Consider the following 21553-nt stretch of genomic DNA (forward strand, 5'->3'; position numbering starts at 1 on the left):
GTTCCCTTTCCAAATGCTACAGTATTTGAGCTTGAATCATTTGTCATCCTGGTTTAAGTCAGGTCCTTCAAACTGCTATTTTAAAAACTTCTGCATCTGCGCTGAGTTCTGTCTTTCCTGAGATAAAAGCATGCCCTGAATATTCTTTATTCTTCAGGGCTACTAATTTGAACAGACCTGTCACTCCAAGCACGGGGAGTTGTAGAATATTGACATTCTATTGAATTATTTAAGAAAAATTAACAATGTTTCACATCCTAGGAGATTGCTATTTGCAGAGAAAGCCTGGCATATTTGTTGCATTTAGGCCTGCTAGACTGTTACAAGAGTTAAAATTTATAAGCATCCCGGATGAAAAAGGGATACTGGCTGATTGTGTCAGACTTTGTTGGGTGCTAATACTCCTATTTTTTATTCTGCTTTCTTAGAGATGCTTTGGACACAAGGCTTATATACATTATTCCTGTCTGTTGGTAATTTAAGGCTAAATCAGCCCCTTCTGCACCAATATACATAAACGAGATAAAAGTTAAAACAAAATAGCCAAAGATTTGAACCTCTGGAACCCACTCCCGTTCCTTGCCAGCAGGAGGGGTTCCAGATGACAGGAGGGAGGGGGCACACTGTTCTCCAACTCTGCAACTCCCAAGGAATTGAAGGGAATACAGTTGATCTGTAGAGTTCCAGGCCTCCACACCACACCCGGAGCAGGAACTGCAATCCACTGGCTCCAAAGTCCTTTGTACATTCACATCACCCCCATCTCTGAAGGGAGCAGAAGTTACTAAGCAGGAATTCTTGATGAAATAAGCATTAACTTTTATTGCCTGTGTAATGCAGGAGTACAAGACTAGATATTCATGATGGTCCCTTGTAGTCTTAAAATCTATGAACTACTAGTGGAATTCCTACAGGAGAGTACGTGGTTGTGCTGAAGGGGCAGGAAATGCTTCATAAAGCACCTGCTCATGACTCCTTCCAGCTGACTCCCAAAGCTTCCTCTCTCCGTCTCCCAACCAGATTCAATTTTGTGGGGTTAATATGGAATGGAATTTGTGAGGCCAGCGAAATTTGAGATCTGCTCTCAATACTAGGTGAGACTTTCACCATCTCTGCACCCAAAACACAGAGGTAATGGTCTGGTCCCAAGACAGAAAAAATTACCTTTCAGAAAGGATTTCACAAAATGGTAAAAGAATGGCCCCATTCCCTCAAGTATGATCAGACTAATACTGTCAGGACGTGGATTACAATTGACTAGGTGAGCCAGCCAGTGCCTAACAAACAATGGAACTTGGGCTACTTTCTATTCCTGGTTAGAGTCCATCTAACTGAATGAGAGGATGATAAAGATGGCCTTGCACAGAGGCCTTTTACTAAAGTTACCCGTGGTTCCGGAATACTGTGCAAGTATTAGTACTGAGCGAGTACTCATACTGAGCAAGTAATAAAGCAAAGTATTAGTACTGAGCTAGACAGAACAACTGTCCTAAGAAGAGCTGTAATCCATGCAGATCAGTTTGGTACTTACAGCTCACAAATGGTGAAAAGGAAATTCTTTTCTGAAGCCTTATTGGAGTCTTTCAAATGCTGAGAGGTGAAATTTAGCACTTAAATCAAACTGGCACTATGGAGTGTAATACCGATTGGTAAACATAACAATGAGTCAACAACTATGCATGGGAGGCTGAGAACTAGAGATTACTATGAATTTATAGCTAATATATCCCTACCTTTCTTTATCACAGCAATGACTCATTTTCTACCCACAAGGAGGATGTGTGGGGGTGGAGGCGGGGGCGGGGGGAGCTATCAGTCCTCCCCTGGTTTGTCCGACCTACTTGGTAAGAATGGGATTCAACATGCACTTGTTTGCAGACACTGTTTCTAGAGAAAACACACAGAAGGAGATTGGGGAAAGATTTTTCAAGGCCAAGAGGGCCAGGACAATAAGGCTCTGGAAACACACTTAAAATGGACCTAATCCTCAATTTAGTACCACACATTATCTATATTTGTTACTTTTTCTTTTTCAGTACAACATATAAACACCTCCACCAGGACCACTTCCAATATTCCAAGTCTCTGAACAGGTTTAAGCAACTAGCAAAGGAATGCCTTGTTCCTGCCCCAAAGCTGGGATTTCCTTTTAAAAAGGCTCATTTGGAGTTCAGGACAGACTATAGTCAGCTATGGATGAGTGACATGTTTAAGGTCCGACATCTGTAAGCCCAGCAGAGCTAGAAAAACAAGCTTTATACCACTGGAAGAGAGAGAGTCTTAGCTTTCCAATAAGAGCATATGCTTATATTGTTGGAAGAGCCCGAGCTATCAGATCTTAAAACCCTGTAATTATTGCATGAAACGGCTATTTTACATTATTTTTGGAGGTTTCTAAAATGTCACTACTTATACAAATTCTCTCCCCTCATCACCAGAATAGTGGATTCATACCAATACAAAAACCTCCTTTTACAGGAGAGTGGCCAAGAAAACTATCCCCCAATACATTTTATGAACCTTTTCTAAAAATTTTATAATAGAGCTTTACTGTCACATATAGCTTCATTACTCATGTAATGTATTCATCCCAAAATCATGCTAATGAAATGTTTATAGTACACTGTACACCACACCATCATGTATCCTCTTTTGCTCATATATTTTATGATATAAAAGTGATATAGATATATGTCTGAAAACATATAGAAGATTTAAGTACAGCATTAGTTCCTTTGCAATGAAAAATATGATAGTGTTTTACAAGTTTTCATTAAACTCTGTGGGATACTTATTATTATTATCATCCTCATTGTACACATGAGGAAACTGAGGCACAGATTAAATGATTTGCCTTTGTTTATACAATGAGCAAGAAATCGTTGGGAATAGAATCTGAGAGTCCCCACTCACAGGTCCCTGTTCTAAATACAAGAGAACACTGGGCCACATTCATTACTACAGGTCTCCACCAGTTCTCTATTATGTTATTTTAAAGGTGATAAGAAAAGCTTTTTAAAATAAAACTTCCTATCCAGAACTGTAGTTAGTGCTCTGCATTTCTCCTGTGTAAATCTTTATTCATATATGAATGGCCGGGATGTTAAAGTAGCACCACAGTCAGAAAAGTAACTTTAAAAATGGCACTTTCTTTCCCCATAGACTTGGTTCCTGTGAGTATTCAAGTCTTAAGGTACATCCAGACTACCCGCCAGATCGATGGATAGCGATCGATCTATCGGGGATCAATATATCGAGTCTCGTCTAGACGCGATATATCCATCCCCGAACGCGCTCCCGTCAATTCTGGAACTCCACCAGGGCGAGTGGCAGTAGCGGAGTCAACAGGGGAGCCGCAGGTGTCGATCCTGTGCCATGAGGACAGGAGTTAAGTCGAAATAAGATATGTTGACTTCAGCTACGCTATTCCCTCTATTGTAGACCAGGCCTTAGTAGTTAACTGGCAAAGGCTAAAGCCAAAATGTTCAAAAATGACTAGTGATTCTGGGTGCCTGACCTGAGACAGATTAATGGGTCCTTTACAAGAGTGCTGCACACCCTCTTTTTACCCAACAGGCTTCTTTAAAATGTCTAAAGTTTGGATCCAAAAATCAAGAGTCACTTTTGAAAATACTGGCCTAAAAATGTTTATTTCTTTTTATTCCTGTTAGTACTACAGCACCTACGAGGCTATGGGGGAAGCCAGACTACGGGATTCTTTTCTGCTTCACTTGTTATCATTGAAACTGCTGATTAAGGACATGTATACACTAGGAACTTTTCTTATAAATTTCCCACCATTACTGACATTGATTCAGTTCTGAGCAGAATTAGGTACATTGTGTGGCTGAGGGGCCCTGTTTACAGTAGTGGCACTGAACTGGTGGTAGGAATTGTTAAGAAATTTTAGAGGGAAAAAAACCCTTCCCCTTTTGTTTCAAGTGCAGAATCTTTGTCACTGGTGGTGCTGGGTGAACGCTCAGATCTCAGGCTGAGTTTTCAGGTCTAGCAGAGACTTTTTGTTGGCGAGGAACCACACAAAATATTAGTTTAGTATGAAAACTAAGCTAATATGATCTGGAAGTCACCATGAGTCTGATATGGAAATGCACCATTATGCCATGTTTACAGAGTAGAAACATGCTTTATCACAAGATTTCAATCTTTTACTATCACACTAAAAGTGGTATTTCTTTGGGGACACTGTTCAGCTGTCTGACTGTCTTGGAAGTATGACAGGAACAAGGAGGTAAAGAGCTTGTAATATGGAACCACTGGAAAAGCTTTTAAAAAAATATTAATGAAATTAAATATGAAAAATTTCCCCTGCCAGAAGAGATGAGTGGATGTTGTGTGTTTTTTTTTTGAAAAATAAAATGTAACAACACTAAAACATTCCAGTGTAAGGCCTTCAGTCAGGTCATGCTGATCTGACTATCTTTAGTTCTCATCAATGTTACCCACCATTGAAGGTGGTGTACCTTTGATGTGAACTAATTACATTCGAAACATTTTGTCAAATAGCTTAATGTGGATGCCAAATAAGCTCTGTCTGTCTAAACAGGGCTTTAGACAACTTATCACTTTCATTGTTAACTAAGAGCTAAGTTCTACTTCAAATAAAATATTATGCTGAACCAAAGGAGATTTACATATAAAACTTTCTTTTGACAAAGAAAAGGGGGGAAGGAGGTGTTAAAATACGCATATTACTAATTTTTATCTGAATAGTTTCGGTTTCCCATTATACTGAACGTGTGTGTGTGTGTGTGTGTGTGTGTGTGTGTGTGTGTGTGTGTGTGTGTGTGTGTGTGTGTGTGTGTGTGTGTGTGTGTGTGTGTGTGAGAGAGAATATAAACAATGCCATACATAATGCCAAAAGCAAGGTTTCTTTTTATCAGATAAAACTATCTACATGACAACAGAAAGTGTTTTAGGACAAGGCATTCTGTCTCCTGTCTACAGCATCATTTCAGCATTCCCTCAAAAGAACCTTGTTTATTAAAAATGTATTAAAAAGAATGATTATTACAAAACAAAGAACAACAATGAACCTGCCCCTGCAACACACACATACACGGAGTATTAAAACCTGGAGGTGAGGAAATGCTTTTCTCATAGTCTTGTGAGTGAAAAATGTTCTTGTTAGGAGAAACTTGGCAAAAGCAAGTCATTTTTGTTTGATTTTTTTTCCTCTGGGGCGGTGGAATTTGGATGTTGAAATGGACACACGAAATGGAAACTTGTTAGCTGGCTATTGGGATTTTGACTAAACAAATTTTTTGGGGGCTGGGGAGAAAAGGGTCTATTCCTTTCACAGCTACCACACTTGTTTAAAGTGACTCTGCTACACACAGAACACACATGTATGTGTGTATGTATGTAGTGCCAAAAATGTAGCTAAAGAGGACTGTTCTTCCAGCATATCCGTTTTCTATTCTAATCCCTCCTCACTTTTGATGCACTGGAACAAAACTGATAGACAAATCGTTTATTTATGAAGTATTGATCTAAAATGCTTTGCTGCACTTCTGCATAAAATTCTGGGTTTAAGTCAGAGAAAGGCTCTCCTCCCCTCCGACCCCCAAAATAGGAGATAATTGTTTAGGTAAGTTTCACTACATTTCATATATGGTACCTATGCAACTATGGTAACTCAACATAGGAGAACACCAACATTTTTGAAAGCTCATATGCTTTGGGGGAATTTTGCTCAAAAATGTCCTAAATGGAACTTTGTTTGATGAAGAAGTTTGTTTTTTAAATGGTGATTATCTGCAGCTTTTAAAAAGGCAGGAATAGCTTGCTGTAGCAATGAAAAGCGAGGTGCGCTTCAATTTAAATGCTGCAATAAATCTGTGATCAGTCTACTCAGCCAGTTAGATCACTTCCCCATTTTTGAGAAAGCTATGCCTTCTAAAGTTAATTTAAGTAATTGATAATAATTGAGTAATAAATCTTAATTACAGTTTGCTTATACTTCTTTTGTGCCTTGGAATTTAGTTAGGTTTTTTAAATTTGCTGAGTGCAGGAGTTCATGCGGTGTTTGCAAATTGAAAATCTTTGGATCCTGCTCCTCCACTAACCACTGATCTCCTACCTTTCCATGTGGTTCCTCTGACCCTTAGACCTGAGCAGGTGTGAGTACCTGCATTCTTCTCTCTCTTTCATGAGAGAGATGACATGATCAGAGCATGTAGTGGACTGATTAAAGGAGCTGTCAATAGACCAGTGGATGTGTCCTCCTTTACTTCTATGCAGATCTATGTTTCCCTAACTGGTTCTCTCTCACTTGCTTCTCCACACCCCCTAAACCTCATGTGGGCCTCTCCAGCTTACGACCCTTATGTTGTTCCCTGCCTGCTAGTCCACCAGTCATCACCACAATGAGCCCATAATGTTCACAGAAACTACTTTTAAACAACTACATTTCTCCAACCACCTCCCCGACCGAAAGGCACTAGTCCTTGCCAAGTGAAACAGATTAAAACAAATTTTGGAATATGTAAAATGTTTCTGAGTTTTGTTGAGCCAGAACACATTAGGAAAGTGAGATTGTCCAATTGACATGTTTTTTAAACTTTAATACCTCCCTAAGCCTTGTCCCATTTGTCTAAAACACTGAAGAAAAGTTCTAATTGCCTGGCCTAAGGATCACACTTGCCAACTTTCAGGAAAATTGGCTTAGGTTTGGCAAAATTGAGGTGGTCAAAACGGAGCTAATAATAGGGCGCTACGTTCAAATTTAACTATAGAGAGACACCCTGTCTGTCTTGAATACTGGTGTAAATGGCAAATAATCAACCTGTGGAATTCACTGACACAGGGAATCATAAAGATAAATACCGTGAGTGCAGGTTATAAAGAGCTGGATAATTTTATGACCATTAAACAACATTTACAGTTATGCTTGTTAAGATAGTAAAAGGCAATCAAAGGCCACACTTCCAGGATGTAAGCTATTTGCAAAAGGCTCAAGGATAAGACACACCCCAGCTGGTCTCCCTACACACACATCCTGTACAGCACCACAATAGTGGGTTCTGATTGGCAAACATTTGTGCTTATGAATAAAGTTATCCATGTCCTTAAATGTTTGGGGGTATGTTAGCAAGTTATGTTATTGAGATGGGTCAGGGAACAAGGTTATACCATAGTCTGAAACACTGTGTACTGGCCACTGCCAAAGTCAAGGATATGAATGGCCTGAACTACTAGTCTCCTAAACAAGTATTTTCTGACAACTTAAGACAGTTATAGTAAAAGGGAAACACTGCAGAACAACAAATGATGGAATAACAGTGCAGAAATAATGTGGCTCTGGTATCAAAGTACTATTCAGCAATTTACATTATGAACCTTGTTGATATTTTAAGCAAATCAATCTGATCACCTCATTGTATCTTCTAACATTTTTTAAATGCAAACAGCAGTTTCTTATAATAGCAACTAGATTTTCAAAATGGGAGATATCTTTATAATTCACCTCCTATTAACCACAGGAGTTCCTATTACATGTCCTAAATTCTAATTCCTACCAACCAATTATTAGAATTAGATAATAATAGAGTACTGTCTGCTAACACCTTTCCTAATAACATAAAACTACAGAATGCTTTTGTGGCATAATAATTGTAGCAAAAAGGGTACTAAATTACAGTACCCTTTCCAAGCCTTTAACACTGTTTAAAAAAAAAATTAAATACTCAAAACTTTACAAAAGACATTAGGCAAATTATATTTGCAGTCAAAGGATATGAAACTGAAATTGTTAAAAGATGAACACATCCTTCAAGATACTGTATAGGTTTGAAAGAAATACACACACACACACACACGTACGTGTGGTTTAGTACTTAGAGGACAGAGTTAGGACTCCCAAGTTTAGTTACCAACTCAGCCACTGACTCATTATATGGTTTTAACCTCTTTGTGCCAGAGTTTACCAATTCATAAAATCCATATAGTTATACTTCCATTGGATGTTTTAAAGTTTAGTTAAATTTAGTGAAGGGGTTTGAGATCAACTCAAAAGGTGCCAAGTTTTACTATTATGAACATATCATCAACTACAAGACAGTAAGATCCTACAACTAGATATTCTGCCCATCAGCAATGTTAGTTTACATTAACTGCTAAATCATATGACATTTATCTTCAGTTATGAGGATAATTTGTAAATAATAGCAAGACCCCCATCAGAAGGGGTACAGCACGTAGTGGACTAATGAAGACTGAAGTTGACTATGGTTCCACATTAAATGAATGCGTAGGCTTTTTCTCTATGGTTAAGTCACCACTTAATAAAAGCAGCATGACAAATAGGTACCACAATATGGAACCCCTATTCTCATTGCAGGACACAGTAAGTCCTGCTGATCCATACTGTACAGGGGAAGAAGAATGTCCCCGGGGCTGGAATAGATACTGAAGGTCACAATTAAGGCACATTAACAGAGATGCATGGAACTTCACCTTCTATTCCTGGCTCCAAGCAGCATAAAATCAGTTTCTCCCTTTCAAAAGTTCGACAGATGAACACAATCATTTAAGACAAACTTCCATGAAAAATAAAAATGGATGAACAGTAGGGGGAGTGAGAAGGACTTGTCCTTTTTTTTATGGGTATGCATTGCTAGATAGGTAAACAGTAGCTTGACTTGGAAGAGTTCAAGTTGAACAATATAGCTCCAGAAGAAAACAAGAGAGAGAGGCTGAGACAGAATTCACCTCTTCTGCTGGTATCCTGTGTGGTGCAAATATACCCAATTAGATGTGTCCACATAATTTTCACATCAAACGTGATGAGCTCCAGATCCTGCTCCCAAAGCAACTAATTGCATGGCTCACAGTGGATTTCCCCAAGTTTTTGAGAACACTGAGGGCACTCTTCAATAAAACCATTTAGCATAACAGAAGGTTAAAGCAAGACACACAAACACTTGCTTTTTTTAATTTACACCTTTCATTTATTTCCACAGCAATGTCAGGAATTTCCACAGCAATTGTGTGATGTTCTGTCATGTATGTTTCCTTTTAAGAACTGGGTTTAAAGGAAAGGACTGGAGTAACAGGCTGTAATCAAGATCTATACCTTTAAAAATTTTAGACAGTCAGAAGGGGTGCATGTCTGAGACAGCTGATCATTCTTTGTTCTGAAGGCACATTAAGATGTCCTGTCTAATGTATTTACAGACGTAAAACAGGTGATAAGAAAATCTGTGAATGTTATGACTTTAGATGATGTTTTCTAACAAATCAGGTAGAGCCAGACTTCATTGCCAGGATCAGACTAGTAAAATATAGCTCATAGGGACTACTACGTACATTACTAACTCTTCTCAGCATGAGCAGCTATTAGCTTTTATATAATTATGTTTGTGCAGTTTTAATCTTTTTTTTTTTATATGAATGCCCATGGTGAACCACTAAGCTATATAAGCTGTATTTTTAAAGCAGATGTAATACATCTGCCGTGGGGGGAAAGGGAAGAAATGGAGTGCAATGAGTTCATTTTACTTTATTCTTAATACGTCTGTTTTTAAACCCGTAAGGCTTTAGAAATGGTAACATTTACATCCTGATTCAGTAGTATCCTTAAGAACATGCCTAACTTTAAGCACATGAGTAGTCACACTAAGTTAGACAAAAGTTTAAGCACCTTGCTATATTGAAGCTTTAACTACAGCTTTTTCAATCTGGCATTAGGTATCCATTCTCTCTCTCAACACATTATCTTCCTGCCTTCTCTGACACTTATTTGATTCTCAATGTGGAAAACCAGATCATTTGTCTTCATGACAACAAGAGCAGCACACTCCTCCTCTCCTCCCACCCCCCGAAGAAAGCTTGAGTTAGGATGATCAAAAGCTATGGAATAATTATTACTATTCTGCTCACCACCCCAAAACCATGTTAACAAAACTACCCCAGGTGTATATCCAGTAAGGCTGGCGGAGGGGTCCTGTTACGAAACTTGCCCGCAAGAAATCCTGGAAGCCCAACAAACAACATAGATGTTTTAACCATGCAATAAAGACCCTAGTGAATCGCACGCAGCCTCGGGCATTTCTCCCAAGGCCCCATGTCTTGTATGTTAACACACCAATCATTGTAATTTACATCATGGCTAAATTAGCGCACATACAGTGCGGGAACTTGTGGCTATTATAAAATCATATCAAGATTTTATCATTACATTTTTCAAAGTTCTTTTTTTGTAAAATGTGAAACTACTACTTCAATGAGGGGGGAGGAAGAGGTTTTCTGATTTTTCAGAACAGTTCTAGAGGAGGGAAAGAATGGAAATCACACGCATAAAACCTCTATCTTTCTCTCTTTTTTATTCCCCTAAAGGCAAAAACAAAAATATTCCAAATCAAGGCTAATCCAAAGAGAGAACGGGCCTTTCATTGCTAGCCGAAAGAGACATAAAATTAGTTATGGCAATGAAAACTACTGAGGCCACGTCCAGACTAGGGGAGGAAAATCGATCTTAGATACGCAACTTCAGCTACGTGAATAACGTAGCTGAAGTCGAATTTCTAAGATCGAGTTACTCACCCGTCCAGACGGCGCGGGATTGATATCCGCGGCTCTCCGTGTCGATTCCGGAACTCCGTTCGGGTTGATGGAGTTCCGGAATCGATGTAAGTGCGCTCGGGGATCGATACATCGCGTCCAGACTAGACGCGATATATCGATCCCCGAGCAATCGATTTTAACCTGCCGATACAGCGGGTTAGTCTGGACGTGGGCTGAGTCTCCAGACCTTTTTTTTTTTTCTTTACAAGGCAGAATTCCAAGGAAGAAGTTCGCTGAGGTGTCTTCTTACTGCTCCTTATCCAATAACATTCCAAGTCCCCCATTTCACCGTCTGCAATTCTGCCAACACAAGCTCCTCAAAGGAGAAGGGGGAGAGCCAAAAATGACATTGGCACCAGTTCGCAGAAAAGCGGAAGCTTCAAATGTTGTTCTCAATGTCAAATTAAGCGAGATCAGATAGTATGGTGCTTAAGTTACAAAAGTAAGATCAGACCGAACTGAATGTCAACCCGCTTGAAATCTCTTGTGCATGCAGAGAGCTTGGTTAAAGAGCTCGTGCTTTTTTTAGTGGAATGGGATTCTCCTGCTTGGGTTGGTAAATAAAAAGCAGAAACAAAGAAAGAGTGGGAGGAAAAATAGGCAATTCAGAGGAAAATTTCTGCTCCAGATAAACTCCTGACACTAGCCTTGTCAACATCACTTTTAACGTCATATCATTGAAAACAAAGGAACAAATATCAAAGGGTAGGAGGAAATCACTAAATATCTAGGATGAAAGTTGCCTCTGGGAAATGGATGGCCGGGGTAAGACACACCTTTACCACTTAAACAAGGAGTCCGGGGCACCTTAAAGACTAACAGATTTATTTGGGCATAAGCTTTCGTGGGTAAAACACTCACTTCTTCAGATGCATGGAGTGAAAGTTATATCTGAAGAAATGAAGGGGTTTTTACCCACGAAACCTTACTCCCAAATAAATCTGTTAGTCTTTAAGGTACCACCGGACTCCTTGTTGTTTTTGTGGATACAGACGAAGACGACTACCCCCTGATACGTGACTCTACTACTTAAACTCTGTGAGCTGTGTAAGGGGACATTGAGCAGATCAGCCAGGTCTCTTTGCTTTGCCAAGGGAGGATCTGCACTGGCCCTAGCTAGGTCAGTTCAGGAAGAGAATTTCAAGGTAAGCAGAAGAAGAGCCATGGGATTCAGGAGTTTGCAGATCCAGCATTCCAAATGCTGATGCCAACGGACTGGACAAACTACAGCCACTATTTCTGCTTATGCACTAGAGTATTACAGACTGAAGGGACAGTACTACAGTCTGTACAATCTCCCCCAAGTTTGGGGATAAATGTAATCTCTCCTTCCCATCATACTTAGTACCCTGCACAAGGCTTGATTACTATTGCTCTGAGCTGGGGGTAGTGGTATTTTACCCTTAGATAGTAGCAGGATTATGAGCAATGACCCTTATAGGTGCATAAAGCATAAAACTTGACAAAGGCAATTATATCTGTGGGTGGTGCTGCTGTCCAAGAAACTGCCAAATTGATGAAGAAGGAATGATGCAACAGAGGAAATATGTTTGGAATGTAATAGAGCATTTGACACAATGTCTCAGGAAATCTTAATGGAAAAATTAACACAATTGAATTTAACATCTTCAATAATGATCAGCAAGAGGGAGCAAACAGCACTTTAGAAAGATGCACAGATGCACATGTTAACCAGGACATCAAAATAACACAGGGAACCTTAAAAAAAACTATAAACGTAGGCAGACAATAACGTCAGATTCAACTTGGAGACATGCAAGTCAATACACTCAATGGAAAATCATCCAAAATACAGTAGCAGTCTGTATTGCTAAAAAAGGCCTCAAGGTGATAGTAGACATCATCAAGTTGGACATGAGATTGCTAGGCTATGTAGGTGGCTGCTGTAAAGTAAAATGCATTTTTGGAATGCATCTGCAGAGGAACAGCACGAGACAGAGAGGTAAAAAGATATTTGCATGCCAAGAGAACATAACGACTTCTAAAGCTATCAGAATCCATCACTAGGGAAGTGATATTGATGGTGAAAAATCACTAAATGGTAGCATTCCTAAATGAGTTAGGCAGGACAGGGAGAATGACCAGTTAACAGAAATGTTCCATTGGCCTCAGCATGTCATAGAAAACCACAATGGTGAGAGAGGAAATGCATTAAAAAAACCTGACAGCCTGAATGGATGAATGAATAAATATTCTGGGCCTGATCCACTACTGCCTTTCGCCTTGTGTAGCCATTGTGCAATGTGGGTATAAAATCACTTTGCACTGGTGGAAATAGTCACCCAAGGTAAGTGGAAAAATCACGCCTTAGATTTTTAAATGGTGCTTGAGTCAAGATCCTTGATTCTTTTAAGGCCTATTGTGCTAACTTGAAGCTATACAAGCACATTTGAAAATTAGAAGTGTCACACCAGTTTGAGCAAGGATGCATGTTTTAGGTGCAGACTAAATATTAGCAGGAAATGCAGTCTGGATTTTAAGACTGGACTCACAGGAAAACGTACAGGCACCCAAGTGGCACGCTCATGTACATCAGATTGGCAGCTCTTGATCAACATCACCCTGCAGGGAAGCACAGAGCCTGAGAGGGGAACAACTGCAATCAACAAAATGCACAAGTTGATCATACCCACACTCCTAATTTTGGTTCTTTTCTGAACTCCCTCAACAGCTGTAGGTCTAATAGCCCCTATAGACTCTACAGAAAAACACGGTTGCCTCCCAGTCCTGTGGCACGATGCCTTTGCACATGCCGTCCAAAAAGTGCATTGTACTGTTGCCTGAGAGTAGCAGGGCACTTAGACACGATCTTCAATATCATTCTATAAATACAGTGAGAAACAGATGAGGCGTTTTCCTTTGAAATCAAGAACTGATATTTTTGCTAAATAGACAAAACATAAGCTTTCAAAGAGTAACTTCTAATGATTATTCCATCATTGGTGACAATTAGGTGAAGTATATTTAAGCTTTAACTGCTAACTCCAAGAGCCAAACATTTAACACTGTAAGTGGCATTTCACTCTTTACAGCTGCACTGGTAGTGAATTACAGATCTTAATTTTCCTAGGGTAGACAAGGCCCAAGAGACTACTTAAGTGCCTCTGAAATAAGTGTGTAACTCATTTGATTTCCCCTTGGCTGTGACTACTATCTGACTGAGTAGCAGTGCCACATGTAGTCAGGAATACCCAGAAGAGAACAGAAAAACCAGAGGACTTCAAGCAAGTAACCTCCCTTCTCCCTCCCAGAAAAGATAGAAGAGACAGCATTGAAAAGAAATAGGGAACAGGAAAGGTTTCCTTTGAGAAGATTCTTAAAAGGTTTTTTTTTTTTTTAATGATATTTTAAAAATACTTAAAGCCTTCACAATATAAGGTCACATGGGTTGGCCTAATGTGTTTTTATTCCTATTTTCTTTCACTCTGCTGCCCAGCTCCTACCCACCTCAATGTAGCTACCAGTAAAGAGAAACTTGGTGAGGAACAGAGCAGGTCCTGGGCAAGGATCCTGAAGCAAAAAAGGACAGGGTTGGAAGGGAATGGTTCTGGGCGTGGAGATAACAGCCGGCTGAAAGGCGGAAGGCAGAGATGTCTCTAAGGGTGGGAGGGAAGAAGACTCCAGAGAAGTGGATACAGAAGACAAGATGGAAAACAGCAGGAGAGAAGAATCCTTGTTAATGCTGGAGAGCATCACTTTTTGATGACAGAGTAGGATCGACCTTTGAGGTGGATTGTGTGTGTGTTTATGTAAAACCTTGTGATTCCTTTTACTCTGGGTGCAGTTTCCTTCCTCCTTCACATCTGGCCAGCTACAAGTGGAGGGCAGAGCCAAAATTCCATCCACTTCCTGCCTTCTCTACTCACTTGATCAGCAAAGAGGGTAGCCAGAGGGGGAAAGTTGGGATTTGCACTTGACCTGAACCCAAGATCCAGGTAGGTCAAATTGATACGAGAAAAGAGGTAGGTGATGGAGAACTTTACTTTTCCCCTCCTTTGCCAATAAAGGCAAGGACATAATCTAATAACTCTTAGAGACTGGGTCATCTTGAGACTAATGGAATCCTGTGTTAGATTTTTCATACATTTGCTGCTATTCGTCACAAGGAGATGGAGAACTGTCTGAACTATAACCCGGCAAATTCACTGTATGCAAGCAAAACTATTCCATACCATCCAGGTAGGAGGAATAATGCAGTAATGAAACGTAACAACAGAGTTTGAGTGTGATTGCAGGAGCAGCAGTGGACCTTGGGGAAACAGGAACAACCAACCCTTAACTTAAGAAACTTGTGCTAAGATCTCAACACAGAAGATTCCTCCAGATTATAGCAAACAGCAATATGACTGGATACAGCACAGCAGAGATGTTGACTGAGCTGTGAATTCCTACCAGTGGATTTCTGCGGACTTGTGCTCATGATGACATAGCCAGTAAACAGATACACACATGGTTTGATTGTACTAAAACTATCAAAAAATTATTTGCCAAAGATTCTCCCAGAGTGCAATTTTCCCTGAGCCTTTTGCACCACTTGCATAAAGTTCTCAGTACTATAAAGCCAAGGTTGTCAAAACTGACTGATCAGATTGAATGATACTACTGAAAGATCTCAGACTACGCCATTGTTCAGTAGTGCAAAATAAGTGCATAACTTTTCAATTTTAAGTGTTGTACAGCACATTCTAGAAATGCTGCAAGGAGTCCCCTCCTAAACACCATATTGTAGATATGAAAAACGTTGCTTGTGACTGCCTCAACTAGCAATATAGCAGCACATTTTCCATTTCCATAAATTTTAAAAATTGGCTTGAATTATGGAGCAAATTGATTGTGTGGGACAGATTCCACACCTGAAGCATAAGGTCACATAACACACTCATTAGGGCCCTACTAAATTCATGTTCCATTTTGGTCAATTTCACAGTGATAGGATTTAAAAAATTGTACATTTCATGATTTCAGCTATTTAGATCTGAAATTTCACAGTGTTGTAATTGTAGTGGTTCTGACACAAAAAAGAGTTATGGGGGAGGGGTCACAAGGTTATGTGGGGGGGGGGGAGTGCAGTACTACTATCCTTACTTCTGCGCTGCTGTTGGCAGCTACTCTGCCTTCAGCGCTGGGCAGCTGGATAGCGGCAGTTCCTAGCCAAAAGCCCAGCTCTGAAGGCAGAGCCGCCACCAATAGCAGTGCAGAAGTAAGAATGGCATGGTATGATATTTTCCCCCTAACTTCTGCACTGCTGCTGGTGGGGCGCTGTCTTCAGAGCGGAGCGCCTGGCCAACAGCCACCACTCTCCAGCCCCCTAGCTCTGAAAGCAGCGCAGAAGTAAGGGTGACAATGCTGTGAGCCCCCTAAAATAACCTTGTGACCCACCCTATGCAACTCCCTTTTGCGCCAAGACCTCCAATTTGAGAAACACAGGTCTCTCCCATGACATCTGTATAATATAGGGTAAAAGCACACAAAAGACCAAATTTCATGGTCCATGATGTATTTTTCATGGCAGTGAATTTGGTAGGGCATTGACTCATTATCTAGAATAGTAACATAACACAATACACAGAGTTACAGCAGAAACAAGAGTATAAGGACTTGACAACTATAGAATAGTATGTGCATTTCTTGGCCACTAAAAGGTACCTGGGTCTTTGATTAAGAGTCTCACAGCTAGAGACAGGAGAATCCTGAAGTTAATCTAAAAAGTTCTAGAACACACAGACCGTGCATGTTGGAAGTTGAGTGCAAGACTGATTGCCACTTGCCACAATTCTGGATGTTTACAAATCCATCTATTATTACCTGCACATAAATATAACAAACTTAAGTTATGTTTTAAGTACTGTGCCACAGTCCCTTACAAGCATGATCTTACTACATCAACGCTGGCAAAAAAACTCCTATTGACTTTAATATACATGTAGGCACAGCATGATCACCTCCTAATATTGTTACCTTCTCTTAATACTAAATTAGCCATGAGGCTCTGTTGCACATTTGTATCAGCGTGGAAAGCACCTCTCATAAGAGTTCATTTCATATTTAGTGAAGTTACATGAAGACAGAAACAGAAAACACTGTCCCTACAAACCAGTGATATACTTGCTTCCACACAAAGAAATTTTAGCCCCAACTTATTTTATTCTTGATATGATAAAGGCCAGAACTTCAAGAATTTTTTTTTTAATTTTTACTCTAATTTAAACTCTTTTTAAAATAACAACAATGCTTTAAACATGAGGGTGGCTGGGCTCCTGTTTTACTACTTTAGCTCTTTGAAATATCCAGAGAGACTCCCAATGAAGACTTTAGAACAGAAATGAGAGTTCTCCCACAGAACTCATCCTAGAGTTTTTACACTGAGCTCCATGCCTGCTGGGAAAGGACGTTCGGAGTTTAGTGGGTGTTGTGTGAAGGATCAATATGGCTCACTGGAACGCTGGGTACTGGTACATACTTTGCCAGGATTGGGCCCTTTGGTTTTAAATTCTTCAGGGCAGGGACCATATTTGCTTTCCCCTTTGTACAGTGCAATTTAAGAGTTGGACCAGTTGTCTATAGAGCTCATTGGAAAACTGGATGATGATGACTGGGTGAAAAACAACATCTGGAACTTTTTCGAACCAGCTCTCGTTACCAGGTACACCTTTCATATATTTCCCTTTCACATAGTAACAAAACTGCTCCCAGCTGACTCCCAGTGTTCATGGAAGGCGAAAGTTAGAGAACCAGGAAAGGTTGGTTGCACTTTAAAGCCACCCACTGCAGTGGTCCCCCATCTTTTCACCACCCCACATTCACCAAAGCAAACAGACTCCGGTCCCACAGCCACCTGTTCTAGAGACCTGTTAATGAAACATCGGGATATTAATGTCTATGCAATTACAACACACATTACCTCCACACATCTCCATGCACAGGCTTTGCCAGATGTGGAGATACAGACCCATACCGGACTTGGAGAGAGACGTGGAAATTTCTCAGGGGCAAGGGAGACTCAAGAGGGAACAGACTTAGGGAACAGGCTGGCTGGGGAGTGGGGAAGGGAAGAATAAGTGCATTGGAGTTTACGGGGGACCCTTGCTTCCAGCCTGGGCCCCTACCCTGCCCCCTATGTCCTACAGCTGCCAGTTACCTCCCACCCACCAGCCCCACACTCTGGCTATCTCCTTGCCCTCAGTCCTGGCAGCACAGTGGCCTCCTGGTGACCAGAGGGAGTCATTGTAGGGGAATCTCAGCTCAATCCCTGCAGCCCTTCAGACCCTGTCTACATTTGCCGGGGGGGGGGGGGGGGGGGGGGGAGTGTCCTCTGGGTAGCTACACACCACAATGAAAGGCAGGCTGCATCCACACCCAGTGCAGTGTGTAGCTATACGTGGCAGTGACCAGCTCCGACAGGGGGGAAACAGGAAGGCTTTCATGGCAGCAGGGAAAGGTTCCAGCGGCAGGACACTACACAGCTGAAAACAGCAGTGTGGATGTAGGTCTGTAGAGAGCTGTGACTGGTTTATGAGCGACAAGCACACTAATCTATTCTACTCGCTTATGCAGCGCCGCCTCCCTATCTACACCGATACTTTCAGCAGCACAGTGTACCACTGCCGCCCCTCGCTTTTCACTGCAGCATTGGGCTGCACGTACCCTACATGCCTCCGACAGCACAGACAAGGCTTAAGACCAGGACCCTGCTCTGACACTGTCCAGAGCCACCAGTGAGGCCTGGCCCCACAGCCTTAGAAAGACTGATGTATTGTATCAAAGAGACAAGCTTCCAAAACTACCTGGGACGCTATAAGAAAGGTGTCAAGTATCAGAGGGGCAGCCGTGTAAGTCTGGATCTGTAAAAAGCGACAAAGAGTCCTGTGGCACCTTACAGACTAACAGGTAAGAAAGGTGAACGTGACTGAACTATTAATACTCCGCAGACACTGTCAAACCTACAATGGTCCTTTGGATATAATTTTGTACCAATGCTAGTGAGCACTTTTCAGAAATCAAACCAAACCACACCAGAAGAACTGTGAAGTAAATGAAAAGAGAGAAATTTTGACTCTTTTGGGCAAGGGAGACTAGGACAGCCACACAAGGATAATTCATGGAGAACTGCTGCAAAATACGTATTTCCAAAACCAAGACATGAGACCTGTTTAATTTCAGATTATATGATTGTATACAGACAACCACCCAGAGACAGAGAGAGCCAATAGACAGACAGACAGAAATGAACCACAGATCTCCTTCCTCCTCCTCTGTCCCAGAGGGTTCCCACAGGGCTCTGGCCTCCTCTCCCTGCTATACGTTCTCTGCCCCAGACATCAGAATCACACACACAGCTTCGGCGACAATCTTTACACCAATGACTCACAAATTCATCCTTCCAGTTCAAACCTATCCTCCATCCATCCATGGTCTGTGTCTCTGACTTCTCCTGGAGGTCTCCTGTCCTATGGCCAAATTGAGCATTTTATCTTTACTCAGCCGCTCCCTGTTCACCCCATCCTCCACCGCATATCACTCAGGCCTTTAATCGGATTCCTCTTCTCCACTCGACCACATATCCAGACTGGTCCCGTTTTTCCCCTCTAAACTTCTATTCTCTGTCCACATGCCTAAAGTTCTCATCCAAGCCCTTATTATTCACTGTCTTGATCACTGACACCCAAATCCCCTTCAGGCCATAGAAATGCAACTGTTAAGATTATCTTCCTTACTTTTTCTTGACTATGCTACCCCGTTTGCAAATTCCTCCTTTGATTGCCAGTTTCTTGTCATCACCTTCAAAGCTGTTCACAACTCTTTCTCTCAATATTGACCAGATACTGGTCATTCCCCCCCACCACCAGCACTCCGAATCCAAAGGGGTGAGCGCCAAACCACCCATTTCTTCACCTCTCCCATGAGTAACCATGCCTTCTTACACACCACTCCTCCACATGCGTGAAGGGGTGCAAATCCCACACAGGCTCTGAAAGGGATAATGTGAGCCTGAGAGACAATTAGGTTATCTGCATGCACTTAAAGATAGTGCTTAACTGATGAAGCCCAGGTAGGGAAGGGCTGGGAGAAGAAGTTGAGAACAGAAGCAGGCTGCAAGGAGGAGGGAAATGAACTCAGCAGTTACTTTCTTGGACTAGGGAGTGGAGAGACCAGACGGGGCAAGGAGGATGCTCAGGGTGGAAAATTGGGAATCATTTAAATGGAGAATAGAGAACGGAAAACTAGAGAGGGACAAAGCTTCAAAACCGAGAAGGGAGGAAGTGGATTTCAGTTTATATCTGCTGGTTTGGGAGTTTGTTAGGGGACTCCAGGGATGGGCCCTGAGAGTCCTAGCTCTGAAAGCAGGCTTAACCTATAGACACTGCAGGTGAGAAGGCCTGTGAGAGGCTGAGGAGGAAGAAGTCCAGGGAGGCAGCAGCAAAGATTTGGGCAGAGCAGTCCTCGTCTGTCAGTTTTAGGAACCTGAGGTAGTGGGAGGGCCTGGGTTCCCCTACCAGCCATTGGTGAGGTGGCATAAGACCAGAGAAGGGGACAAGGACAACAGCAAGCCCTAAGAGAAGGGTATGACAACCACGGGGCCCAGAGTCAGGGCCAAAGATCGGTTTGTGAGGACACTGGATTGTTTTCTGTTGGATTTTGTTGCCCCAGAAGGGCTGGACTTATGTGACTTGTCCGGAGGACTGGAAAATGAGAGCAATTGTTGGCTGGGGAGTGATGGAAAGGAGACAGCTTGCTATGCCACACCTAACCACGAGAGGGTGCTCCAGTGATAAATCCATTCTTTCTCAGTGGTCTAGTCTGCAAGGCCACTATCCTCAAGACCCCGTTCTACAGTCTCATGCTTACAAGAAGTCAGCCTACTAATGATGGCTAGGCTTAGGAGCAGTTGGTGTTAGCTAATATCTATTTATAGTCACCTTCCCCCCTTTCCTTCTCCCCCTCCCCACCCTTTTCAATTATTTGGTACCACCAAGTGGTGCATATACCAGGCCTGTGTAAATACACAAATTCACCACTGTCACCCTATTCTGTTCAGGTATCTGAATCCCCTTTTTCCTCCCTATTATTTTTCCACTTTTCCCCCATGTAGCTTTTAAGGCCACAAAGAACCATTATGATCATCTCTTCTGACCTCCTGCATTACACAGTAATTTCTGCATAAAGCCAGTCTTCTTGTTAGTGTTTTGAGATGGGGAACATGTCTTCCAATATGTTTATATCATGCCTAGCACAATGACACCCAATCCTGGCTGAGAACTTTGGTAAAAATTATATCTATAATAACCTTTCTATAGATATCAGCTTATACATGAAGAGAAAAGAGAGAGACAAACACAAAGTAACATACAGATCCAAATATATTAACACATCAGAAAAAACCACAGGCTGTCTGACCTCCATCAGACTCTTCAGCAATTCATGAGAAATGGAAGAATTACATTTTGTTTGAATGTTAGAGAATTCTTTTTGCCAGCATTTTATAGTTCACCACATTGTCTGATAAGTGAATGAAGCTAATTTTGAGCGGATTCTATCTAAGAGTTCTCAACTGGTAGAAATAGTTCAAGGTCTTCAAAGTACACTGTGCTGTGCAGCCCCTGATTCACGCACTCTGTTAATAACGGATAGACAAGTGTACTGAATTTATTAAAAAAACATTAGCTGTAGAAATTCATATTCTTAGGTTCTGTCGTCTTATATTACTCTTCTATTAAGGTTAATGCGCATTGCCAATTCTTTCACGATGGAATACACGAGAACAGCAACTTACTGGAAGCTACAATCTCTCTTTCCAAGGTGGCTGTCTTTCAAGTTCATTGTTTCTCTCCCACAAGCCCTCCTTTCATTCGCCCCGGCTCACCCCAGCCAGGAGGGCTGGGTTGAAAAAAAAATGGTGAAAACGTTAAGGTAAATAGACACACATATTAAGGACGGTATTTGAGACATT

General features: G+C 41.4%; 1 protein-coding gene across 33 annotated transcripts in view; it reads right to left on the reverse strand.

Moving 5' to 3' along the window:
* Positions 1-21553, reverse strand: part of TCF7L2 (transcription factor 7 like 2) — a 208359-nt gene that overhangs the window by 83797 nt on the left and 103009 nt on the right. The window lies entirely within an intron of this gene.

Source organism: Gopherus flavomarginatus, chromosome 6, assembly GCF_025201925.1.
Source record: "Gopherus flavomarginatus isolate rGopFla2 chromosome 6, rGopFla2.mat.asm, whole genome shotgun sequence".
NCBI classification, from domain to species: Eukaryota; Metazoa; Chordata; order Testudines; family Testudinidae; genus Gopherus; species Gopherus flavomarginatus.